Raw genomic sequence first — 27,618 nt, 5'->3', positions numbered from 1 at the left:
TTAATATGTTGAGTTTGGATGCAAACAGTTTCTGGACAGATTGTGTTATTGATGTTTAATTGACTGTAACGAAGTGTAAATGTGAAAATTGGTTGAGATTATTGATACTACAGTAAACTAGGTTGAGTCTAGTTTCTAAAGAATATAAATTTGCAATTTTTGGACGTGTAAAAGTTAACTTTTATGATTTTACAAAAACGTTGTGCAAAGCTGAGCTGTTAGACCTGCTGTTAGGTTGTTTTGTAAATATTATATCCCATGAACTACGAGACCAATTGAGTTGGTTCCACTTCTGGAAGTTGACTTATTGAGTTAAGAACCTAACCCAAGTGGTCTTGCATTTTTTGGATTTTTCATTTAACGGGAATTTCAAATAACATTCTGTTGCGCATGAATTTGACTGTTATGAGTTTGCTGTAATGATTTGATGATTGTGAGAAACCTATGTGGAATAAAAATATAATAAAATATGTTCTGGAAACCTAAGACATATATGATTTTGTGATGATTTTTGGTAAATTAATTGTGATGCTATGATCGGTGAGATAGACTAGTTTTTCAAATAGAATTCTGTAGTTAAGAAACTAGTTGCTGAGTTTTGTGAAAGTTGCATGAAACAACGTGATTGCCAATTTATTATCGAGTCTCTAGACCCGGCACATAATACCTATGCACATAACATGTTTCGTGTTTCGTTTTGAATCGTGTGTGACTTTAACAAATGTATTTGTGATACGTTACATGTGAATCGTGTTTCGTGACAATCGTCAATTTCAGGTTAACTCCGTTAACTCAACTCCGTCAATTCAAACTTAAGATCATTGAATCTATAACGCACACTTCATTACATTTAAACTAGGGTTTAAATGACGCTTAACACTTACTACATGTGTAGTCTTTCGGGAATTGCACCGAAACGCAAACGAGTTGACGCAAACAATTGGTGAATAAACGAAAAACGTCAAAACAGTAATTATGTGATAACTATGTGTTAGACTTATGTGTTGTGTGATAACATCGTTATAAACACTAACTCAAGATGTAAACAAGTTAGTTTAAGCTAGATAAGTAATACTTAGAAGTGGAGGGGCTAAAGTGTAACATATTATTATTTATAATATGTTAAACCCTAACTCTTTCTCTCCTCACACAATCCCGATCGGACTCCTCTCCCTTGGCTGCCGCCACTCATACACACATATTCAACCAAGATTTCAAGCTTTTGATTGAAGATTAAGGTGCTAGGAAGGTATAAACGACTATCCTATGCATCCTTTATACTTAATTTTGATGTTTAATGGGTTAATTGTAAACCCTAGGGGCCGACTTTATGTGTGTATGTAGTTCATATGATTGTTGTTGATTGGATGATGATATGATAACTAGAATGGATATTGTTACATGTTAATTGCTTGTGTCTTTGATTTGAGTTCAAACAAAAACCCTAATCATGTATGTAATGTGTAATTGATGTGCATGGATAGTGATTATGGAGTCTAGATTGTTATATGAATGAATGATGGTCCATAGATAGTTAATATGTTGAGTTTGGATGCAAACAGTTTCTGGACAGATTGTGTTATTGATGTTTAATTGACTGTAACGAAGTGTAAATATGAAAATTGATTGAGATTATTGATACTACAGTAAACTAGGTTGAGTCTAGTTTCTTAAGAATATAAATTTTCAATTTTTGGACGTGTAAAAGTTAACTTTTATGATTTTACAAAAACGTTGTGCAAAGCTGAGCTGTTAGACCTGCTGTTAGGTTGTTTTGTAAATATTATATCCCATGAACTAAGAGACCAATTGGGTTGGTTCCACTTCTGGAAGTTGACTTATTGAGTTAGGAACCTAACCCAAGTGGTCTTGCATTTTTTGGATTTTTCATTTAACGGGAATTTAAAATATATTCTGTTGCGCATGAATTTGACTGTTATGAGTTTGCTGTAATGATTTGATGATTGTGAGAAACCTATGTGGAATAAAAATATAATAAAATATGTTCTGGAAACCTAAGACATATATGCTTTTGTGATGATTTTTGGTAAATTAATTGTGATGCTATGATCGGTGAGATAGACTAGTTTTTCAAGTAGAATTCTGTCGTTAAGAAACTAGTTGCTGAGTTTTGTGAAAGCTGCATGCATACTAGACTATAACTGCGATGACCCATTAGTTATAATGATACGCACTGCATAGGTTTGTGTAGTCTTGAAATCTTATCTCTTTACCTCTTTCATTCATACGCGCGCGCATAAACGGCTTACCGGTAGGAATGTCGACGCCACCCTCATCATCATCTGATTCGATGACGCATGCTCACGGGAAGGAAACTCAGTTACCTACCGCCTCGCCTCCCCGAGTAGTCCCGGAACTCGAAGCTCCCGCACCGAAGAGGTACCGCCTATCCGGAGGCATTTACGAAAACGACGTTAGCTGGGATTGGTACCCTAACTTGATCAGACGTATGGTCTATCGCGAACAAGTTCCCCCGTTGCCTCACCCGAACCACCCTGCTTACCCCAACACCCTACCACCCATAACCGAACCTGTAGAGCGAGTTCTCGCAGCTGTCGTTTCTTGCTTGGAGCGTGACGTGGGTTACATGCGCTATACGAGAGCTAACGTTTCCGGACTGTTAAAAGACAGAACCGAGACTAAGGAGGAGATTGCCCGCATGGCAGCGGCAATGAAGGAAATGCAAGAGGCTAGTGATCAACAGATGAAGATTATGAGAAAGATGCAAGCCGAGATGATAGACTTGCAAGAGCAACTCCAAGTAGCAAGGACCCGAACCGAGATAGCTTTAGAGCGCTGCGATGTCTTACAAATGCAGATTGCTCAGAACGCAGCCGAACCCGAGGCAGAGCCTGAGGCAGAACCTGAAGCCGAGCCTGAGGCAGAGCCTGAAGAGGAACCCGAAGAAGATCCCGAAGAGGAGCCCGAGGAAGTTCCCGAGGAAGATCCCGAGGAGGAACCTGAAGAAGAACCGGAGGAAGAACCGGCTGAGGAGGAGGCACACTAGAGGTGTCCTCGGATGATGACATCTAGTGATGATGACACCTAGATGGAGGGGTTGTCTCCATCCGAACTATTATTTTCTATGATTTTAAGGATTGATTGGAAATACTTTGTAGTGAATACAATGGTTTTAATCATGAATTATTAAGTAGATTAATATATGGTTGTGATGTGATGTTGTTTCTTATTTCTTTCTTACCTATCTTTTTATTACATGTACGGTGTGTTGTATATGAAAGAAAAATTCATGTTTAACATTTTATATTGTGATTCTAGGAAATGGCTGGAAGAAACGCTGGACACGGACGTGGTAACATCAACTTGACTGCAGCTGAACTCCAAACTCTCCTGAACGACCATGCGGCGGCCGCCCTAGCCGCACATGTACAGAACCAAGCTGGAGGTCCAATTGGAACGTGTACCTTCAAGAATTACCTTGACTGCAAGCCCAGTACGTTTAAGGGCACTGAGGGAGCTATAGGCTTCCTGCGTTGGGCTGAGAAGGCCGAGTCGGCATTTGAGATGTGTAATTGTCCCCCTGCTGTTAGTCCCCCCGGGGCGTCGGCGATCGATACGAGATCCGCACGAGGTCTAGGAGTGCGGAATCCTCCTAGACTCGTTTATGGTGTACAGACGAATAACACAAACACGTACACGATCAAATACACAAACAAATACTAGAACGGGATAAACAAATCTGCAGATTCATATATAAAATAATCACGTTACATACCGTAACAAAAACAGAAAAACACGACTGACCCGAGGTGAGCTCTACCTCGGGTCGTCTCACACGACTCTAGTCTCTTACTCTCTCTCAATAAACAAGCTGCTCAAACACACACTGATTTCTAGATTACTAAAACTAAACAAGATACAACTATATATAGACAAACATTCACGGGCCTGGGCTTCAGTAGGCGAAGTTGTGATAACTTCGCCTAAGGCAGAAGTTGTTCTAACTTCGCCTAAGGCGAAGTTGTGCTAACTTCGCCTGTGGCGTTCCGCTGGTCAGAATTGCATAGCGACGGTCACAAAATGCACCAACAGTCTCCCCTTTGACCGTTGCTCTCAATTCATAAAACACGAAAGATCATCTGTTACAAAACATGCACCAACAGACTCCCTCTTAACTGATGATCTTCTGTTTGCAGTCAACCAGCCGTGTCTGAAACTGTCCTGTAGCTTCACAAATCTACCAATCACCCAGCGTCTTCCATATCAGATCTCCCCTTCAGTGTAAGCTTCTCCGACTATAACGATTGAGGTCTTTGTAATGCATGCATCCTCGTGCCAATAGATCATCTCAACCAATCACGTGAGTCCATCTGACTTCACCAACACATGAAGTTGGGCTTCCTCCACAACTTCACCAACTCGTCGGCATACGATAAGGATTAATCTTCAACTACTCAACATCAAGTGATCAATTTCATCACAAAACCACCCTGACAGAATCTAACACACGACCATTAAAAAATCTGAAGCATCTTTAATCACCAGGGATAATGATCAGGAACATAAACACTTTAATTCCTGGTTAAATCCAACTTGTTCCAGAATCTTCACTCTAATAAATAAGCATCACGTTTCAGGATCCAATTCTCGAACGCCTTGAAAATAACATAAAAAATATGCTCTGACCGCAATCCAGTAATGACGAAAAACCTTCAGTTCAATTTAACTTTCTTCGGTTGGTCACCACGAACAACAACAATTCCCTTGCCCACAAACACCCGAATATGTGTCAATATCCAGTTACAAACAATAACCCATTCACAACCTCAACTCCAAATCAGAGTTGACACGTATTTGTTCACACGTAAAACCAAAAGATAACAAGATCACTCGTTGACGGAACAACATCTTCGGTCTCACAATAATCGTGTACACCCGGCCATACAGACGAAAACTCCAATTTTTTTTTTTTTTTTTTTTTTTTTTTTTTTTTTTTTTTTTTAACTTCACCTGGCTGCTAACTTTGCCTGGCCATAACTTCGCCTGGCCATAACTTCGCCTGACCATAACTTCGCCGAGAAGTCAACTTCGCCTAAAGTCAACTTCGCCTGTTCATAACTTCGCCTGACCTTATATCTTCGCTGAAACCCTACGAACAGTGACGGCAACTTCGCCTGATGAACAATAACTTCGCCTGAAGAACTGTTCGGCCAGAAACGCACAGAAACGTGCCAAAAACACCAAAACGCAGATCTCGAACCATAGCGTAAGAGCCTAAGGCTCTGATACCACTTGTTAGTCCCCCGGGGCGTCGGCGATCGATACGAGATCCGCACGAGGTCTAGGAGTGCGGAATCCTCCTAGACTCGTTTATGGTGTACAGACGAATAACACAAACACGTACACGATCAAATACACAAACAAATACTAGAACGGGATAAACAAATCTGCAGATTCATATATAAAATAATCACGTTACATACCGTAACAAAAACAGAAAAACACGACTGACCCGAGGTGAGCTCTACCTCGGGTCGTCTCACACGACTCTAGTCTCTTACTCTCTCTCAATAAACAAGCTGCTCAAACACACACTGATTTCTAGATTACTAAAACTAAACAAGACACAACTATATATAGACAAACATTCACGGGCCTGGGCTTCAGTAGGCGAAGTTGTGCTAACTTCGCCGTTGACGAAGTTGTGATAACTTCGCCTAAGGCAGAAGTTGTTACAACTTCGCCGTTGGCGAAGTTGTTATAACTTCGCCTAAGGCGAAGTTGTGCTAACTTCGCCTGTGGCGTTCCGCTGGTCAGAATTGCATAGCGACGGTCACAAAATGCACCAACAGTCTCCCCTTTGACCGTTGCTCTCAATTCATAAAACACGAAAGATCATCTGTTACAAAACATGCACCAACACCTGCCAGTAGGGTCAAATTCGCTGCTGGAACACTTGAGGATTCTGCCCTCACTTGGTGGAATTCGAACGTACAGATCCTTGGATTGGAACTGGCTAACGCGATGAACTGGGAGGAGTTCAAAAACATGATGCGAGAAGAGTACTGTCCGAGAGAAGAGATTTCAAAGTTGGAGTCAGAATTTTGGTCGTTGAAGATGGTGGGTTCAGAAATCGAAGCCTACACTACCCGTTCTCACGAGTTAGCTGTGATGTGTCCGCGGATGGTGGATCCGCCGAGTAAGAGGATTGAAATGTATCTTGATGGGTTAGCACCGCAAATTCAGGGCATGGTGACGTCTTCCAGACCAGCCACGATTCAACAAGCGATCCGTTTAGCTCACAAACTGACGGATCAAGCAGTGACCCAAGGTGCGCTACCACCTAGAGGTTCAACCGCTAAAGCCCGTGACAACCCGAGTAATGACAACAACAGCAACAGCAACCCGAGCAGCGGAAAGAGAAAGTTTGATAACACCAGATCCTCATCCTCGAACCTCCCACAGCAACAACACTACCGTAAGCCCGAATTCACTCGGAGCTTTAACAATCAGAGTCACAACAACAATAACAATGGTAGCGGGCAGGGTTCGAGCGGATATGCTGGGAAATATCCGAAGTGCAATAGGTGCAACTATCATCATGTTGGCCCGTGTGACCGTGTCAAGTGTCAGAGATGAGGAAAGATGGGTCACCAGGCGAAGGAATGTAGAGGAGACCTTGCGGCAAAGGGTGCTCCTAAACCACCTATGACGACGAAGGGATGTTCGAATGTGGGCAGGAAGGTCATTTCAGGAAAGATTGTCCCAAGCTGAAACAGAACGACAACAATGGAGGTAATGGAAATGGCAGTAATGGTGGAAGCAATGGCAAAGGAAGAGCTTTTGTAATTGGGTCGGGTCAATCCCGCAATGATCCGTACGTGGTGACTGGTAAGTTCCCTGTGAACGATTGTTTTGCTTCTGTATTGTTTGACACTGGAGCTGATACGAGTTTTGTGTCGAAAGCCTTTAGCCAACTCTTAGACTTAACTCCAACTCCGTTAGATGCTAAGTTTCCTGTTGAATTAGCTGACGGTAAGACTATAGTAACGACTCATGTACTTGCGGGATGTAAGTTAAAACTGTCAGGTCATGTCTTTGATATCAACCTTATTCCTTTTACGCTTAGTAGTTTCGATGTCGTGGTCGGCATGGATTGGTTGTCCGAGAACCGAGCGGAGATTATATGTCACGACAAGATAGTCCACATTACTACCCCTTCCGGCGAGATCATTTCGATCCGAGGTGAGAGAAGCGGCATGACCACCAGCGTCATTACCCTCATGAAGGAGCAGAAGTACCTACGAAAGGGTCATCCGGCAATTTTGGCGCAGATTGTTGAGAAACCCGCGGAGGAGAAGCGAATTGAAGATGTACCGATTGTGCGAGATTTTCCGGAAGTTTTCCCGGAGGATTTGCCTGGACTCCCTCCTACACGACAAGTCGAATTCCAAATCGAGTTGACACCCGGTGCAGTACCCATAGCACGAGCCCCGTATCGGCTCGCACCGGCGGAGCTTCAGGAGTTGTCCACTCAGTTGCAAGATTTGTTGGATAAGGGTTTTATCCGACCTAGCTCATCGCCATGGGGAGCCCCTGTCTTATTTGTCCGAAAGAAGGACGAGACTTTCCGCATGTGTATCGACTACCGGGAGTTGAACAAGGTGACGGTCAAGAACCGTTATCCTTTACCCCGAATTGATGATTTGTTTGACCAGCTTCAAGGATCGAGTTATTACTCGAAGATCGATCTGCGATCTGGTTACCACCAACTAAGAGTGCGCGAAGAAGATATCTCAAAGACGGCTTTCAGAACACGGTATGGTCACTACGAGTTTTCGGTTATGCCTTTTGGACTAACCAACGCACCAGCCGTATTTATGGATCTCATGAATCGAGTATGCAAGGCGTACCTCGACAAGTTTGTGATTGTTTTCATTGATGATATTCTCGTCTACTCCAAGAACGAAGTTGACCATGAAGAACACTTAAGGGTAATTCTGGAATTATTGAAGAAGGAACAACTGTATTCAAAACTCTCGAAATGTGAGTTTTGGCTTCGCGAGTTTCACTTTTTAGGAAATGTGATCAACGAGAACGGTATCCATGTCGATCCCGGTAAGGTAGAGGCCATCAAAAACTGGGAAGCACCTAAGACTCCGACTGAGGTGCGGCAATTCCTAGGACTGGCCGGCTACTACCGGCGTTTCATCGAGGGATTTTCAAAGATTGCTCAACCCCTCACCGCTTTGACTCACAAAGGCACTAAGTACAATTGGGGTAACGCGCAAGAATCCGCTTTTCAACTGTTGAAAACCAAACTCTGTAGCGCCCCTATTCTAGCCCTCCCCGAGGGAACGGAAAATTTTGAGGTACACTGTGACGCATTGATACAAGGTCTCGGTTGTGTACTGATGCAACTCGAGAAGGTTATAGCTTATGCCTCTCGACAACTACGGGTTCACGAGAAGAACTACACGACCCATGATTTGGAACTCGGAGTTGTGGTGTTTGCCCTTAAGATATGGAGGCATTACTTGTACGGTACCAAGTTTACCATTTACACCGACCACAAGAGTCTCCAGCATATCTACGATCAGAAGGAGCTGAACATGTGACAGCGTCGTTGGGTCGAGCTGCTTAAGGATTATGATTGTGCCATTAAATACCACCCTGGCAAGGCCAATGTAGTGGCCGACGCCATCTGCAGAAAAGAAACAGATAAACCCAGACGAGTGCGAGCATTGCAACTCACGATTCATGCAAACTTACCCGACCAGATTCGCGATGCGCAACTCGAAGCTTTGAAAGATGATAATCTTCCATCGGAACTCATGCGGGGCATGAACAAGCAACTTGAAACCAGATCGGACGGGGTCCGATATTTTGAGAACCGGATTTGGGTTCCACCGTTCAGAGAGTTGAGAACTCTGGTAATGGACGAAGCCCACAAGTCCTGATATTCTATCCACCCTGGCGCAGATAAAATGTACCATGACTTAAAGGCACTTTACTGGTGGCCGAACATGAAAGCCGACATTGCCACCTACGTGAGCAAATGCTTGACTTGTGCCAGAGTCAAAGTAGAATACCAGAAACCATCTGGCCTACTACAACAACCGGAACTTCCAATGTGGAAATGTGAACACATTTCAATGGATTTTATCACGGGTTTACCTAAGACACCGACGGGATGCGATACCATCTGGGTGATCGTTGACCGGTTGACTAAGTCTGCACACTTCTTAGCGATTAAGGAATCGGACAAAATGGAAAGACTAACTCGTGTTTACATGAAAGAAGTGGTGTCTAGACACGGAGTGCCTGTCTCAATCATTTCTGATCGAGATTCTCGTTTCACTTCGCACTTTTGGAAGTCGCTGCAAAGCGCACTAGGCACCCGTCTTGATATGAGCACAGCATACCATCCTCAGACGGATGGGCAAAGTGAACGAACTATTCAGACCCTAGAGGATATGTTGCGTGCATGCGTATTGGATTTCGGAAAAAGTTGGGAACCTCACTTACCTTTGGTAGAGTTTTCGTATAATAACAGCTACCACGCAAGTATTAAAGCAGCGCCGTTTGAAGCGCTGTACGGACGGAAGTGTCGATCACCACTCTGCTGGGCAGAGGTGGGTGACAGCCAAATCACTGGTCCAGAACTGGTACTCGAAACTTCGGAAAAAATTGTTCAAATCCGAAATCGCATGGCAGCAGCACGAGATCGCCAAAAGAGTTACGCCGACAAGCGCCGAAAGCCTCTCGAATTTCAAGTGAATGACCAAGTGTTACTTAAAGTCTCACCTTGGAAAGGTGTGGTTCGCTTTGGTAAGCGAAACAAACTCAACCCACGATAAGTTGGTCCTTACCGGATAACTGAGCGCATTGGTCCGGTGGCGTACCGACTGGACCTACCAACGGAACTCAGTGGCGTACACAATGTATTCCACTTATCCAATTTGAAGAAATGCTTATCCGATGAAACCCAAGTAGTCCCTTTGGAGGAACTGCAAGTTGATGAACAGTTACGTTTCATTGAAGAACCAGTCGAGGTTTTGGATTGGGAAACCAAAATGCTCAAGCACAGCAAAATTCCAATCGTTAAGGTTCGTTGGAACTCGAGACGTGGACCGGAGTTCACGTGGGAACGCGAGGATCAAATGATGAAAAAGTATCCTCACCTTTTTGAAGGGCTGACCAAACACAGAAAACCGCGAAACCCGGCAAACCGTCAGAAATCACCGGATGTATGAATTAAATTTCGGGACGAAATTTATTTCTACTAGGGGATGATATGACAAACTGAAAATTTTTCTTACTTTTTCAGACACTCATCACGACTTGACTCAAATTTTCGGGACGAAAATTCTTTAACATGGGAATGATGTGACAATCGTCAATTTCAGGTTAACTCCGTTAACTCAACTCCGTCAATTCAAACTTAAGATCATTGAATCTATAACGCACACTTCATTACATTTAAACTAGGGTTTAAATGACGCTTAACACTTACTACATGTGTAGTCTTTCGGGAATTGCACCGAAACGCAAACGAGTTGACGCAAACAATTGGTGAATAAACGAAAAACGTCAAAACAGTAATTATGTGATAACTATGTGTTAGACATATGTGTTGTGTGATAACATCGTTATAAACACTAACTCAAGATGTAAACAAGTTAGTTTAAGCTAGATAAGTAATACTTAGAAGTGGAGGGGCCAAAGTGTAACATATTATTATTTATAATATGTTAAACCCTAACTCTTTCTCTCCTCACACAATCCCGATCGGACTCCTCTCCCTTGGCTGCCGCCACTCATACACACATATTCAACCAAGATTTCAAGCTTTTGATTGAAGATTAAGGTGCTAGGAAGGTATAAACGACTATCCTATGCATCCTTTATACTTAATTTTGATGTTTAATGGGTTAATTGTAAACCCTAGGGGCCGATTTTATGTGTGTATGTAGTTCATATGATTGTTGTTGATTGGATGATGATATGATAACTAGAATGGATATTGTTACATGTTAATTGCTTGTGTCTTTGATTTGAGTTCAAACAAAAACCCTAATCATGTATGTAATGTGTAATTGATGTGCATGGATAGTGATTATGGAGTCTAGAGTGTTATATGAATGAATGATGGTCCATAGATAGTTAATATGTTGAGTTTGGATGCAAACAGTTTCTGGACAGATTGTGTTATTGATGTTTAATTGACTGTAACGAAGTGTAAATGTGAAAATTGGTTGAGATTATTGATACTACAGTAAACTAGGTTGAGTCTAGTTTCTAAAGAATATAAATTTGCAATTTTTGGACGTGTAAAAGTTAACTTTTATGATTTTACAAAAACGTTGTGCAAAGCTGAGCTGTTAGACCTGCTGTTAGGTTGTTTTGTAAATATTATATCCCATGAACTACGAGACCAATTGGGTTGGTTCCACTTCTGGAAGTTGACTTATTGAGTTAAGAACCTAACCCAAGTGGTCTTGCATTTTTTGGATTTTTCATTTAACGGGAATTTCAAATAACATTCTGTTGCGCATGAATTTGACTGTTATGAGTTTGCTGTAATGATTTGATGATTGTGAGAAACCTATGTGGAATAAAAATATAATAAAATATGTTCTGGAAACCTAAGACATATATGATTTTGTGATGATTTTTGGTAAATTAATTGTGATGCTATGATCGGTGAGATAGACTAGTTTTTCAAATAGAATTCTGTAGTTAAGAAACTAGTTGCTGAGTTTTGTGAAAGTTGCATGAAACAACGTGATTGCCAATTTATTATCGTGTTTTGACCAAATTGCCCTTGAGGGGAATGATTGCTAATTAATTGTCGTGTGTTGACCAAATTGCCCTTACGGGGAGTAATTGCTAGTGATGTACTTAATGAATACATGACACGTAAATAATTGCTTACACATGTAACGTATCACAAATACATTTGTTAAAGTCACACACGATTCACAAACGAAACACGAAACATGTTATGTGCTTAGGTATTATGTGCCGGGTCTAGAGACTCGATAATATTCCGACACTTAGAAAAATCTCTTTATTGTTTTAGAACGCTAGAGAGAGTTTTTCTGTGACGCGTATCTTGGTGAATTATTTTGGGAATACTTCGCAAACAGTGAGTTTCACTTTCCCTTTTTAAACTTTTTAAATGCTTTTCACTTGGGGGAGATAACATACTCCGGAAACGCATTTAAGATTTTGTTAATATAGATTATATATCACTTGTAAAGACTAAGTGGCAAACGCGTTAACTAAAGTCCTTCATTCACATCGAACCGTTTAATATTGGATAATAGCGAGTCATTGTTGAGTAGTACTACTGGGTTTGACAAACCCCACCCAACGCTAAACTCGGCTGGAGGTCGAGTGGGTGTAATCTTGGCTAAACACATACCATGGTCGGGATAGACCTGGTGGCAAGGCAAATGATAAACAGTCAGCTTCGGTGTCGAACACTTAGTGATACTTATTTTATAGGCTAGCTACCTATAGATATATAATTGACATAACACTATCTGGTAACGCAAAACGCTGTAACGCAAAACGCTGTAACGCAAAATGCTGTAACGCAAACGCTAAACGCTTTATTTTATATAAACTGTGAACTCACCAACCTTGTGTTGACACTTTTAGTATGTTATTCTCAGGTAGCCGAGGCGGGCTCGCGGTTTAGGATCATGCATTGCTTGAAACACTTTTAATTATGCAAACTTATTTCAAACTGTTATCATTGGGTTTTTAAGTCGTCCTGCGTGACGCAACATCGGTTTCTATGGTTTTACGCTTCCGCACTTATTTTCATTTAAACGTTTTTATGGTTTGATTATAACTAATGATTCCGATCCTGTTAGTTCACACCCTCTGACGGTAAAACTCCGTTAGTGGATTTTGAGGGTGTGACAGGCGTTCTTTCGGGTCATTCAAAGATCGACGTTATTTTATTTTAATGTATAAAATTGTTAAAACTTCAAACAAATCCGTATATTAGTTGTTCTCTTTTAAATTTTATTTTTATTTTAATTTCGGGACGAAATTTCCAAAAGTTGTAAGTCCTGTAACATTCGTTACTTTTCAAACCCGAAAATCCGATCCGTTTTAATTCTTTCGGTTTTTATTTATGAATATATGTACAAGTATAAATATATTCAAGTTTTGTCTTAAATATTTATATTCATCAAACCGACACGTTTTGACGTTTCGATGCCATTATAATTTTCGTTTATTGTTTATATAATATTCTCGAAAATTCAAGTAACTAATAAATCGTTTTCTATTCAATTCATCTAACTTATAACACTCTGGAATTCAATGTTGTACTTAAACGAGTCCGGAACTAACCGAGTATAATATAAAAATAATCCAAAACATTTTTATCACATTTATATAACATTGAAAAATACAAGGTTAAATTTGTAAACATTCTTTAAATTCAGTTTTAACACAACATGAAAGCTGAAGGGTCAAAGGTGTAAATTACATTTAAAATATAATAAAAAAAAATAACAACCCAGCCCCCCTCCCTCACCATTCTCGTTTTACCGGCCACATGTCCGGCGACCGGATTTCCGGCGCCGACGATGTATAGAAACGTCATAATATAGCTCGTTTTAATCCGTTAAACACCCCAAACGTTGTCTCCACTAATTCTAAACATTAATACGTAATTTATTTCGCCATTAACAATCTAATTAACACCAATTAATCTCAAAGCCTATTCGGATAATAATCAAATCCCAAACACTCGAAATAAACACGAAACGATTCAATTGAACACATAAACATGACCTTAATCGTCATCTAAACCTGTTGCAGACATAAGTTTACACAAACATACTGTCTATAACCAATAAATTGTTCGTTTTATTCCGATTCCGGCCAACCGTTGTTCTCCGTCAATTCGTAACGATACAAGGTAATTTTTATATCAAATGTTATAGTTTTTACCCGATTAGCAAAACCCCTAACAAATATTGAACAAACAAAGAGCAGATTGGAGGATTGAATTTCTAGGGTTTGTAAGGAAGATGATGAACCTAGGTTATAATTTATAATTTTCTGTTTTGATCTATTAACAAATAACCTTCTGGTCTAGTGGTTAGTTCTTGTGTTCGTGGGCTGAAGGACCCGGGTCAGGCCTCTATTTTTTTGTTGTTTTCTTTTTAGACTTTTCCTATTATATAACAAATAAAATAAAATTAATAAAAATATATATAAATCAAATGAAATGATATTAAGTAAAATAAAATTAGTTTCTAAATCATTTATATGATTTTTCACCTAAAAATCAATCTTTCAAACTCTACAAATTCGTTTTACACTCGTTAAAATTATATGAATTATGTATCTTTCGTTAAACTTTATAATTCGTTAATACTTTCATTTATAAAATAAATTATATCGTTAACATAAATATTTCCATAACCTTTATAATGTTCAAACTTAATATTAAATCTCATTAAATTAGTAAATCGTTAATAATCCATTAGAATAAAATATTATAATTAATATCAACTTCATAAAATAATAAAACATACATTAAACACTTCAAATTCCCGACAAACCGATTTAATTACTTTCATAAGATGTTAGTTAATATTTAATTTTTGTACTTTTAATTCTAGTTCGTGAGGTTCAATTGCTTCGGTTTCAATTACGCGCTTTTGATTTATTTCAAGTTTGTCTTCAACTTCAAGGTGAGTTTCTCACACCCCCTTTTTTTCCTTTTCTTTACTATTTTGGGGGTAGCATATATATTCTATCAACAATTCAATTTCGTTTATTCATTATTTACAAACTACAATTCGCTACATGGACTTATGTTTATACTTGTTACTTGCTACAAATTACTTGCTCAGGGATTACTTCAAGATAGTATGATAATACGCCCCCCTTTGAGCTCAATACATTTATTGTTATGAGTGGAAAAGGGCCTCATTATCCGAGTACGTTGGTGCACAATCCCAATTGGAAAGGACCTTACTTGCGCTTATCTGAGTACGCTGGTACACAATCCCAGTTGGAAAGGACATTACTTGCTCATTTACACTTGTTCATGGAATTGTATGATTTTTATGTACGTATATCAAAACTTGTGTGAACTCACCAACTATTCATTTAGTTGACGTTATTTTATATATGTGTTACAGGTACAATTATTAGAGGATGAAACGGAGAAGACACTAGAACTTAGGCTATATTAATAAATGGATAAGTTGTTAATTGTTCTTGTATTTTCCTTGTATTTCTTGTTACAAACTTGTGTACTTGATGTTTAAATTAATTAATGATAATATTGTCACTTAATAGTGTCACATGTGTTTTGGGCAATCTGTACGTCACACTCGAGCGTATTCCGCTTTAGCAGGGGTGTTACAAGTTGGGTGGGGTTTGTCAAACCCAGTAAGGTGACTCGCTATTATCCAAATATTAACCGGTTCGATGTTTAGAAGGACTTTAGTTGGTTTGTTTGCCACATAACCTTACAAGTGATATATAATAAAGTAACAAAATCTACATTGTTGGAGTATGTTATCTCCCCCTAATAAAAGCGTTTAAAAAGAGTAAAAGGGGCCGTGAAACTCACTGTTTACGAAGATAACAAAAAGATCCGAGAAAGGTGTGCGTGAAAGAAAATGCTCACTAGTGCTCTAAAAACAAAACGAGATTTTCTAAGTATTTGAACTACGAGTGAGTCCCTAGACTCGACACATAAAACTTATGCATGAGATGTGTTCGTGTTAATTTGTGAAACTAGTGTGACTCGACAAACACGTTGGTGATTAGTTACATGTGTGAACATGTATTAAGTGTTAAGTGTTACCATTGTAAAGTAATAGAAACTATCCCCCACAAGGGCAAATAAGTCATAATATAGCAAACATCGATCAACAAATAATTTTTCATGCTAATTCAAGTAATTCAGCAGCTAATTTATCCAGGCAGATTTTTACTCGACAAAATTACTCTATTTAATAAATCATAATATATTAAATAAATCACCAAAAATCATCACAGAAGAGCAATTGAGTTAGGTTTCCAAAAATAGTTTTATTATATTTTTATCACTTATGTTTTTCTCACAATGATCAAAACAATACAGTAATTCAAGGCCAATTGGGTTAGATTCCTAACTCAAGTTATTAACTTCCGTAAGTGGAATCAACTCAATTGGTCTTGTCGTTTGTGAGATAAACTAATCGCAAAACAACCAACCAGCAGGCTTCCCGAAATAGACTTGCACATCAGATTTGTAAATTAATAAAAACTAACTTTCACTCGTTCAAAAATTACAAACTCAGACTCTTTAGAAACTAGACTCGACCTACTACATCATTGAATCAATAATCACATCAAAATACATCATTAACATCAAGTTACAGTCGTTTTAACATGAAATTATGAATCTGTCCAGCATCAGTTTTCATCAAAAACTCAACAAACTAGTAACCTATGAACTAACAATCATGCATACAACCCTAACTAATCAACAATCAACATAATTATCATTTAGGGTTTATGATTAATGTGTTCAATATGCCAAAAATCGATAGAATAGGTTACATATAGTGTTTAGTTTACCTAGTTAGCACCTTAAGCCATCAACAAGTTGCAAGGATGATTGTATGTGTGTGTGTTGTGTGTTTCGGTCGATCCAGGGGGGATGCCGTTTTAGGTGGGAGAGGGAGAGGGAGAAGAGGGTTACGGTTTATGGTTAAGGTTGTTTATATATTAATTAAATAAATGACAAGTTACAACTAGCACCCTCAACTTCTATTTTGTATAATTCTAGCATAAAACATCAATCACCTCCATTATATAATGACATGCATACAAGCACACATTTATACATATAAACGTAACATATAATTATATCAAGTACTTGTTTAACATATTTATTGTTTGTTCACCAACGGTTTGAATCGACTCGTGTGTGTTTCGGTGAAATCCCGAAAGACTACTTGTGTAATGATCGTTATGCATCATTTAAACCCTAATTAAATGTAATGAGATATGAGTTAACTGGAATGACATAGTTCGTGTGATCTTGAGTTTGAATTAATGGAGTTCAGCTTAACAGAGTTAACCTGAAATTGACAAGTGTCACAGCTTCATGAACTGTAACCACTAGCAGAGGCTGGAATTCAGGTTTGCATCATTTTGACCTTTACTCATTTGTCAAGCCTATCTACGCATCAAGCGATGATCGTGTTGGCTTCTGATATACTATTTTCATGTGCTAGGATCATTAACGGCAATTTCTTATCATATTCCGAGGGTCTGATCAATTTCTTAAAATTTTGATAGTTTTAATTATCCAACTCTCTCTAAATAGAAGTTCCCTTTAAGCAAGAAAACATTCTTTTGTTTTTGATGCAGTTTCATAAATAAACATTAAAAGACACGATAAAGTATAAATTCTTTTTGGTTAGTCAAACGACTCAATTTTGTATTTCTTAAATAAAGTGAAAATCTTTTTGGTGAGTTAAAGTTAACACATTTTCACCCTTTAAAATTATGACATTTTTGTAAATTATTTACAAATTTAATACAAAAGGATAAATAAAGTTTAGTCAAAACCAATCATGCCAAGTGACTCTACGAGATATAAAAACCGGGCACGATCAAAGGCTTTCGTGTAAAGGTCTGCAAAGTTGATGTCAGTGTGAAACTTTTCAATATTGACAAGTTTTCGGTCATAGAAATCACGAATGAAGTGCATTCTGATGTCAATGTGTTTTGTCTTTGACTGTTGGACTGGGTTTCTAATAATACAACCGCTGCTTCGTTATCAAACTTGATAGGGGTGTTAAATAAATTCAAACCATAATCTAGCAGCTGATGTTGGATCCAAATCACTTATGAGCAGCAGGCGGAGGCGAAAATGTAGTCAGCTTCAGCAGTGGAGGTGGACACGGTGACTTGCTTCTTGCATTGCCAAGAAATTAACCTGTCTCCTAGGAACTGACATCCTCCTGATGTTGATTTTCTGTCAAGATTACATCCCCCCTTAATCACTGTCGGTGAATGCGTGCAGTACTAAAGGAGAATCTTTGGGAAACCAAAGGCCAAAAAGCAAGTCTTTCCTTTTAAATACCGAAAGATACGCATGACAGCGGTTAAGTGGGACTCTTTTGGATCACACTGATATCTGGCACACTAACAAACATGGAACATAATGTGCGGCCTGCTTGCCATTAGATACATCAGGGAACTAATCATAGACATGTAATGAAGTTAATCGACTGACTTTCCCGATGGATCCGGAGCTAACACTGGTCTTGTAGCAATCGTAGTAAGATAGGGATTATCATCCTTGAACCCGAACTTCTGAACAATCTCCTGAACGTAAATCTCCCAGTGAATTAAAATCATGCCCATCTTCTGTGCAACTTGAAAGCCCAAAAAGAACGTCATTTCCCTCAACGAACTTATTTCAAACCGATTCTGCATGACCTTTGTGAACTCTCTACACAAATTATGACATGTTGATCCAAAGATAATGTCACCAACATAAACTTGGGAAAAAATCTAATCATCCTTTACTTTCTAGATAAAGAATGTTTGACCAATAACACCTCTTCTATAGCTATTCTTCCAAAGATGTTCTGCTAAGGTAGCATACCAAGCGCGAGGCGCTTTATTAAGGCCATAATGAGCTTTATCAAGGCAATAGAAATGAGTGAGACGATCTGGATCTTGAAAACCGGGTGGTTGGTTAACGTAAATTTCTTCTTTCACTTTCCCATAAAAGAAATCAGTCTTCACATCCATCTAGTATACTTTGAAGTTCATGTATGATGCATAGGACAAAACGAGACTAATTGCTTCAAGCTAAACAACAGGGGAATAAACCTCACATTAATCCAGACCTTCATGCTGAGAGAAACCTTAAACTACCAGCCGTGCTTTCTTTCTTATAATGACCACTTTATCATCCTTCTTATTTCGAAACACCCATATTGTTCCAATTGTTTCTTGTTTTTAGGCTTCTACACTAGCCTCCATACACTGAGCTTCTTAAATTGTAAAAGCTCTTCTTGCATTGCCTCAACCCAGGAATTCTCCTTGAGGGCTACCTTGTAGTCCTTGGGTTCAACTTGTGAAATAAAACAAGCAAAAAGACATATATTAACGTTACCAAAATTGATCCTTATATGGATGGAGGCAGAATGGGAGCCAAGGATTTTTTTTGGTTGGGTGTGAATGGTGAATAGGCAAATGTGGGACGTCATCAACTTGATAAACCAGTTCTGCTTGAATCTCAACAGACAGATTCTCAACAAGATGGAACACGCGCGGAGCGTTGATCAAAACATCAGTGGCTGTTTGAGCAATATCTGGTTGATCAACCACATATTTTGGAGCAATGGGACCATTCTAGAGTTCTTCATTGAACGATACAATAATTGATGGAATTGGGGGGTGTTAGTGTTGTCAGAACTACCCGTAGCAGCTTGTCCAACAAAAGCTGAGCATTTTTATTGGGTGAGGGAGGTGTGGCTATAGATATGACCACACTTGTTTCTGCTTGAGGATCCACTGTTGTGCTAGTTTGATCTACATCAACGTTGTTAGCTGACATGAATAATGTGTCTGAATCAGCATCGAAAGCATCTTCAACAGTCACCAAGTCTGTTGTGTCATTTGATTGAGGAATGTGATTTACCATAGCTGGTTGAGGGGCTACGGGCAAAGCATTCCTATTTAAGAGACTAGCTGTTAGGTTGATATCATTCAGGCTATTGGAGATAGCCTGCATTAGTACTCGGTTGGATATGGGATCTGGAACATGAGTTGATGTAGGCAGGTGTAACATCCCGAAATTTCTAAAATAATATTAATTGTATTATTTAGTATTGGCGGGAAAGTTTACTCGAGTTATCGGGAAAAAATTAAATAGAGAAGGAGTTGGTATGGGTCGGGCTAGTGTTGGTTAATGGATATGGGTTATGGACTTGGGTCGTGAAGGAAGGAAGGATGAGACCATGGGCTTAAGCCCATGATCCATAATTATAAAAGCCTTAATTACCCAATTATCATTCATTTCTCATACTCCATACACCACCCAAAACACACACTTAGCTCTCTCTTATCCTACTCACTCTCTCTCTCTAAGCCGAAACCAAGAAGAAGAAGAAGAAGGAGAACCGATTTCCGACCCGAGGTAATGATAGTATGTTATTGTAGAGGTCCAAACCGTTAGATCTAGATGCGAAACGACGAGCCGGCACCGTTAAACCGCTAAAGTCTCAAGATCCGAGTGGAATCGGGTATAAACCGAACCTAAGATGAGCTCAGGGGTCACCCTAGCTCAGATCTGGATCGAACTGGAAGAAAAACGGTGAAAACGGTGTTGGAATACGTTTTTCCGGCCACCGCATGGTTTTCCGGCACGGCGGCGCCGGAAAGACGGTGCCGAAAAGGCGGCGCGGGTGTTAAGAATGTCAGGGAATGTTTCTGACATTCTCTGACAAAACCTAACCCTAATTCACTATGAGAAGCTAACTAATTAAAGGTAATTCGTTAACAAAGGTATGACGAACCAGCTCTGATTCGTTATGGAATGATAACGAATTGAAGCCAATTCGTTAGGTAGTTCGCTAATGTTCAATTCGATACAGATGGGTCCAGTTCGCTAAGGAGACTAGTTCGTTAGAAAGGTTCAACTTGAAATGAGGTCCAATTCGTTATAGGGTTCAGTTCGTTATAAAGGTCGATTCGTTATGAAGTAAGGAACTAGAAATTCATAATGAGACCGGAGTAACAAATGAATCCCATTTCGTTAAGGACCAAGTAACGAACCAGAATATTAGCAGAATGACAAAGCAGTCCCTGCACTTAGAAAGAATGAGATAATTACATAATAGTCCTTGGACTTTGATAATTAATGAAAGATACCTCTAAAGGATTAACGAGTAACGATTAATTAACCGGGTAGTGATTCAACGAAGTAAAACCGGCTTAGACGCGAAAGACTGATTAAGTAGCAATGAGAATGGCTAGAGTAGTATTTGATATTCAATTATTAAATAGTTAGACGCGCACATCTCGAGAAGGAGTAACCGTTAGCAGAAGAAGTAGCTGAGTTTAGGTGAGTTTCTAGCCCATTTCCTTGTTATGTTTTTGGGGCTGTGTGCATACTCGATGTGAAGTGTGAATACACTTACCTTAAGTGGTAAGTGTATGCTATAGAGGTTATACGAGGTAGCTATTATATAATTTTTGTCGGTGCGTGAACGATCTTCGGATATTGCATGTATCGCCAAGGATAGTGATTGTCAAGTGGTTATTAGGGTGTGCAGATGTTATGATGTAACTTGGTTATTATGTAAATGATGTAATGAAATGAAGTGTGTCGTAGACAAGTAGAGGTAGAGTGTGTTAGATGTGGCGAGTGTCTAATAAGAGTGTTAGTGGCATGCCGATAGTACGTGGTAGGGTAAGCCTATACGTGACTTCGTTATTAAAGTGGCAAAGTGGCATAACGTTAATACGTTATTAAAATGGCAAAGTGGCATAACGTTATTCGTTATTAAAGGGGCTAAGTGGTAGGGGTGAATAAGAGGTTAAGTGGTAAGGTGAGCAGGTCTGATAGTGGGCTACGTGTCTTCGAATACGTATATGATGCATGTAGTGGTTGTATGATAAGTTGCTTGATTAACTAGAACTCACTCAGCGTAGCTGACTTTTAGTATGCACGCAGGTGAGCTGATTATAGAGTTAGCATGAGGATGGCACATGTCATGGATTGAACGGCTGGCATCTGAAGATAGAAGAAAAGATGTTTTTAATATAATGATTTGTATTATGGTATCAAAGAAAAGATTCAATGTTTTGTAATGAATGATTGATGTTTTATATTCCGCGAAAAGTTTTAAGTAACTCTGATTGTAAGAACTGTGTTTATGAGTAAATCCGACACTAAAGTAAGGCACCGGGAACGGGGCCTTACAGTAGGGGAGTGGACATGCAGCTAATCTGATTGAACAATCCTTCATAATCAAACAACCAATTTGGTCCCTTGTGCGCATCAGTGGGGTTAAGCTCTTTCCAGTCAACGTTGTAGGATTCCACTATAACCTTTGTTTTCTTGTTGAAAACATGATAAGCTATTTTGCGTGCTGCATATCCCAAAAAATAAAAGTCATCGGCTTTCTCAGCAAACTTAGGATCTGGGTGGGCACTTGTATGGAGCAACGTGCATGGACATCCAAATGTTATGAAGTAGTTGACTTGCGGCTTAGTCTTGTAATAGACTTCATAAGGAGTCTTATTTAAGAGTTTGTTGATTAGCACAAAGTTTTGTATGAAGCAGGCATCATTGACTGCTTCACCCCAGAAGAACAGTGGAAGTTTTGAATATGAAAGTATGGTTCTAGCTTCCACAATCAGTGTTTAGTTGCGACGTTCAGCAACCCCATTTTTTAGGGTATACGGGGCACTGAAAAGCCGATTTATCCCCTTTGAATGACAAAAGTCAACAATGGTTCCGTTCCAGAATTTGGTTCCATTATCACTTCTGATGCACTTGATCTTCTTGTCAGTTTGGTTCTCCACAAGTGTTATGAACTTGATTAAAAATTTTGCAGTTTCATCCTTGTGACCTAGAAGAAAAGTACAACTTAAATGAGAAAAATCACCAGTAAGTACGAGACAATGGGCTTTTCGACCGATTGCCAAAGGATGAATTGGACCAAACAAATCAATATTCAATAGCTGAAGAATGGAGTCAATAGAATTGATTGTTTTGGGTCAGTGAGGTAGTTTGTGTTGCTTGCATTTTGAACATGAAAGATATTTTCAATGCATGAAAAAGTTTTAGTTGGCAAAGCCCTCACATGCTCACATTTAACCAATGTGTTCAAATTCTTAAAATTGACATGACCCATACGTCTATGTCAAAGTGATGAGTCATTCTCCGAGGCATAGATAATAAACATGAAGCAGTTTGACGTGAGTACGAACTGCGCATGTCTAGCATATAAGCATCATTAAGCCTTGGAGTATGCATCAGAATCTATTCCTCATGGATTTTAAATCCATGTTTTAAAATTAAACAATCATGTTTTGTGAAGAAGGTTGAGTATTTCTTGTCGCAAATTTGTGAGACACTTAGCAGATTGTGGTTGAGCTGTTCCATAAGGTTGACATCTTCAAAGGTTAGAATGCCATTTGAGACCATTCCTCTCTTAGTTAATTTCCCTCCCATGTCTCCAGCAAAGGAAATGTGTCAACCATCGAACAATTGAACGTCAAACAGCAAGGACTCGTCTTCAGTAATGTGTTGGGTGCGGACACCGTCCAAGTACCAGATACTATTGACATGCCTTCATGACTGAGCCTACACACTTTACCAGTTGATTAGACATGGGATCTCGAGACTTAGTTGTCTCGGGAAGACCAAACATGAAATCATAAAATTTTATTTTATTTTCTTGAAAAATGAAGCCTTGTGGTGAATCAAAATCAGAAGAGTAGTCCTTAGAAATCCATGCATAGTCATGTTTCCTGTTTTTAGAAGGCCTTTTGGGTCATCTTCTTCTTCGTTTAAAACAAAATCCTCCCATCTTTCGATCTTTGGATTTCTTTTCTCACTTGTTTTTGGTGGGTTCTTAAACTTCTCAATCTTAAAACCCCTTTGATCTTTCATTTTTGGTTATCCAAAAAGGCTTTCTTGTTTTCTCTCAGTTTTTGGATCTCACATCCATTTCATTGGCTGAATTTTCAGATCGGTCAGTCCTTGTAGGTACAACATTAAAATGGGATTGATTAAACTGACTGTTCATTTCTTTCTGTTGTTGGTGCCGGTTCTTGCAATGTATTGCAAGGTGAGATGGGTTACCACAGACATAGCAACATTTTCTTCTAGAGACCCTATAGAACTCATCAGAACTATGATACATTTGATGTGGTGGGAAAGTTGATGCTTGGAAAGGAACATGAAAATATGATATGTAACCTCTATCATCAAAAGCATTTGTGTAAAATGAACGAACATAGTTTTGTTGATGAGGACAATCGTAGTTATTATCAAAATGGTTGTACAATTGAAGATTTTTCTAATGATTAGTCGTTTGTGAAAATGAATTTTTATGAGGTGTAATATATTTACTTGAAGTACTTTCCTTTGCATTTTCAAAAACTTTTCTTTTGTTTGAGTTATCCTTAACTTTACAACCTATAGATGAACAGCTAGTTATGTTCATCTCATCAACCACATTCATATTCACATCAAGTTTAACAAAATTTTTTATCATAAATAGTTTCATAATCACTATCTAAAACAAAATTATCATTTTCATTTAAAGAATTTTGAGAGGTTCCGACATTAACACTCTCACAAATTACATGACCATTCACAGATGATGTCAAAGTTATTTTCATGGATCTAAATGTATTATTATTACAGATTGATTTGACAAATGAATGTTTTATATTCACATTTGAATCAAAAAGTGAATTTAAAACGTTTTTCTTTCTCCAACTCATGTTCTTTACCACACACCCACTTTCTTCTACATAATCTGCTGAAGAAGATATCACCATCAGAACTAACTGATATAGGAATGGGATCAAAAGCATTAGAGGCAAGAGGAACAAGGGTCTTTGGTTTTTGAACATGACCAACCCCATAGACCATTTCGTCCTCCGATGGGGTATTGAAACTAAATGGGGTAGGCTAGTATAGTTTTCATTGAACGATAGAGGAACTATTGTATGATCATAGCCTAAATCCGTTCTTTGTTTTACCCCAATCTGTGCCCCAGTAATCCCATTCAGTTTATCATACCCCATTTCAAACTTATCCACGGTTATCTTTCTTTGGGCATGGTCTAATTCTAGCTTTTCAATTTTAGCTTTCAAATCAACTATTCGTCTTTCATGAAATTTATCTAGTTTATTAGACTGAAACAATTACTCATATAATTTAGCCATATCATTTTTATGGGTTTTAATTCTAATTGAAAAATCTTCTCATTTTTTTATTCATCGTTTTGACTTTTAATGCTTACATTTTTATCTATCAATGTAGCATTAAGAGTTCTATAATTCTCTACTTTATTAATAGAAGCTTGAGAACAGAGTTTGTGTACCTTGGGAATTTTAAAGACGGTTTGTTATTCTTTTGCAACAGAGGTTGATGAGGGTTGTTCTTCATTCATAAATGCCATCCCAACGAAGTCAGTGGATTTATCAGCCCACATAATTGTTCATCCTCCCAATCTGGTTTAGTTATAGCAGCTGATAGAGTGGCCATTTACTTTGAGTTTTATCTAGAGTTCCCTTTTGTTGAGTTGCTCTGACCTATTCAGGTAACTCTTTGTTTTGAGGAGGTGCTTTGAATAACTTGTCGTTTGTTACTCCGTCTACCACCTTCGTTGTTAGAAATTTCAGTAATCTTGATGTCGTTGGCAGGCTTAGATGGGTTTGTACATTCCCTCGTGAAGTTCCATTTTTCATTGCAGTTATAACACCGAAGTTTGTCCTTGTCAAAGCCAATCCCATTCCCATCAGCATCTTTGAAGCTGTTTCTTCCATACTTTTTCATGAAGTTTGAAGCACGATGAACAGCCATGGCCATCTGGTACTTAATGTCCATTTTCTTGAGATCCTTTTTGTTGATTTCGGGAATGTTTTCTTGTTGAAATGAAGGAGGTAGAAGCTTTCCCTGCAACAGCTCCTCAAGACTTGCCATAAAGACATGAAACAACACAACATGTGATTCATCAACTTGAGGAGTGAGGTAGGACGAACATGTAACACCCCGGCTTAAGCGAAAACACCTAAGTGTGACGTAAAGATTGCCCAAAACACATGTGACACTATTAAGAGACAATATTATCATTAATTAATTTCAATGTCAAGTACACAAGTTGTAACAAGAAATACAAGAAAATTATGTTAATAATTAAACAACTTGTTCATTTATTTTTATAACCTAAGTTCAAGTCTCATCATCCAATGATTGTACATGTAGCATGTATATAAAATAAAAGTCAACTAAACAAATAGTTGGTCAGTTCACACAAGATTTGATATATATAATATAAAAACCATACAATTCCATGAGACATGTGCAATAATCGTGCAAGTAAGGTCCTATCCAGTTGGAAACAACCAACGTACTTGGATAATCGATCAAGTAAGGTCTTTTTCAGTTGGTAACAACCAACGTACTCGGATCGCGGGTCCCTTTTCCACTCATAAAAAATGGTCCTGAGTGCAAAGGAGGGGGGCGTATGATCATACTTATTAAGGATATCATGTGCAACTAAGTTTGAGCAAGTAATCAAGCAACACACAAGTCCATGATACAAATTGTAGTTTGAAAATATGAATAACTAAGCAATTTATTTGATAGGATATATATATGCTACCCCCAAAATATGTAAAAGCGTTAAAAGGGGGTGTGTGAGAAACTCACTTGATAAAGCTAGCGAACGGAAGATGAAATTAACCGTTTAAGAAAGCTGAACTGGGCGACATGCGGTCCAAGAAAATATTTCTAGGTTCAACATAGGATTAAAGAAAATAAACAAAAATGGAATACTTTAGATGATTTGGTTCATGGTTTAGTGTTTTAAACCTTTGAAATATATATATATATATATAGGGGTGGGTTATAGGAAAAAGAAATCGTTTTTTAGGAAGAGTAAAAATAAATCTAAGCCATTGGATCTAAGATATAGTGGTTGAGATTGGTAGTTTTTAAAATACCAAATAGTTTACTAGAATCTAGGATTTAAGCCCCATAGTTCCCTAAATAGGCTCACATAGTTTTCTAACTCTAAATTTTATGTCCTTCCTACTCTTCCTATAAAACTATGTATTTTTATTTTAACACCTTATAAATATATATATAAATGGTTCAAATAAGAAGAAGAAGTTTCCTAGTAATGGTAAGAACCAACAAATTTTTGGCATTTGGCGTTACAAATTATGGTGAAAGAACAATTTTAGGAAACTATGTCGGTTATTGGTAATTTTAAATCTCAACCATTGATTAACATGATCCAATAGTTATGATTTATTCCTAGTTTTCCTCGAAAACTACTTATTTTTAGGATAACTCTCCCATATATATATGTGTGTGTGTGTGTGTGTATACTCTATAATTGTATACTTTTAGAGTTTCCATCGTAAAGTTTATAAGTGGATTAGTTATTTATAAAAGGTTGGGCTATAATATTTCTTAGTCGTGTTATTAAGTCGGGCTTGTATCAAGAAAAATCCCAAACGACCCAAATATTAGTTTAAGCAAGCGGTTTGTTTTTCGGTCAGAACTGAACCCAACTTTTTCGACCGGGTTCGTTTCCAACTTGGTAAATTAGTATTTCTAGAATAATAGATGAAAAGAATTTGGTTGTAGATGTTGGGTATATACAATAACTAAATGGAACAGAATAAATACGTAAGCGAATCAAGTTCGTTTTTGATGAACTAATAGTAATGTTAAGTTAAGTTTAACATAGCATTAAGTTTCTAAATGATAGAAACATGCATAAAATAACACAAAAATACCCGGGGAAAGGACATAAAAGATAATAAGAAAAAGTCTTAAACTTGATCGGTTTGACTTTATAAATCAAAGTTATGCAA

This window comes from Bidens hawaiensis, unplaced genomic scaffold (genome assembly GCF_021521415.1).
Source record: "Bidens hawaiensis isolate Kalapana, Puna unplaced genomic scaffold, B.hawaiensis_p1.1 tig00024422_1, whole genome shotgun sequence".
In the NCBI taxonomy this organism is placed as follows: Eukaryota; Viridiplantae; Streptophyta; class Magnoliopsida; order Asterales; family Asteraceae; genus Bidens; species Bidens hawaiensis.
Note: the sequence above shows the minus strand (reverse complement) of the source record.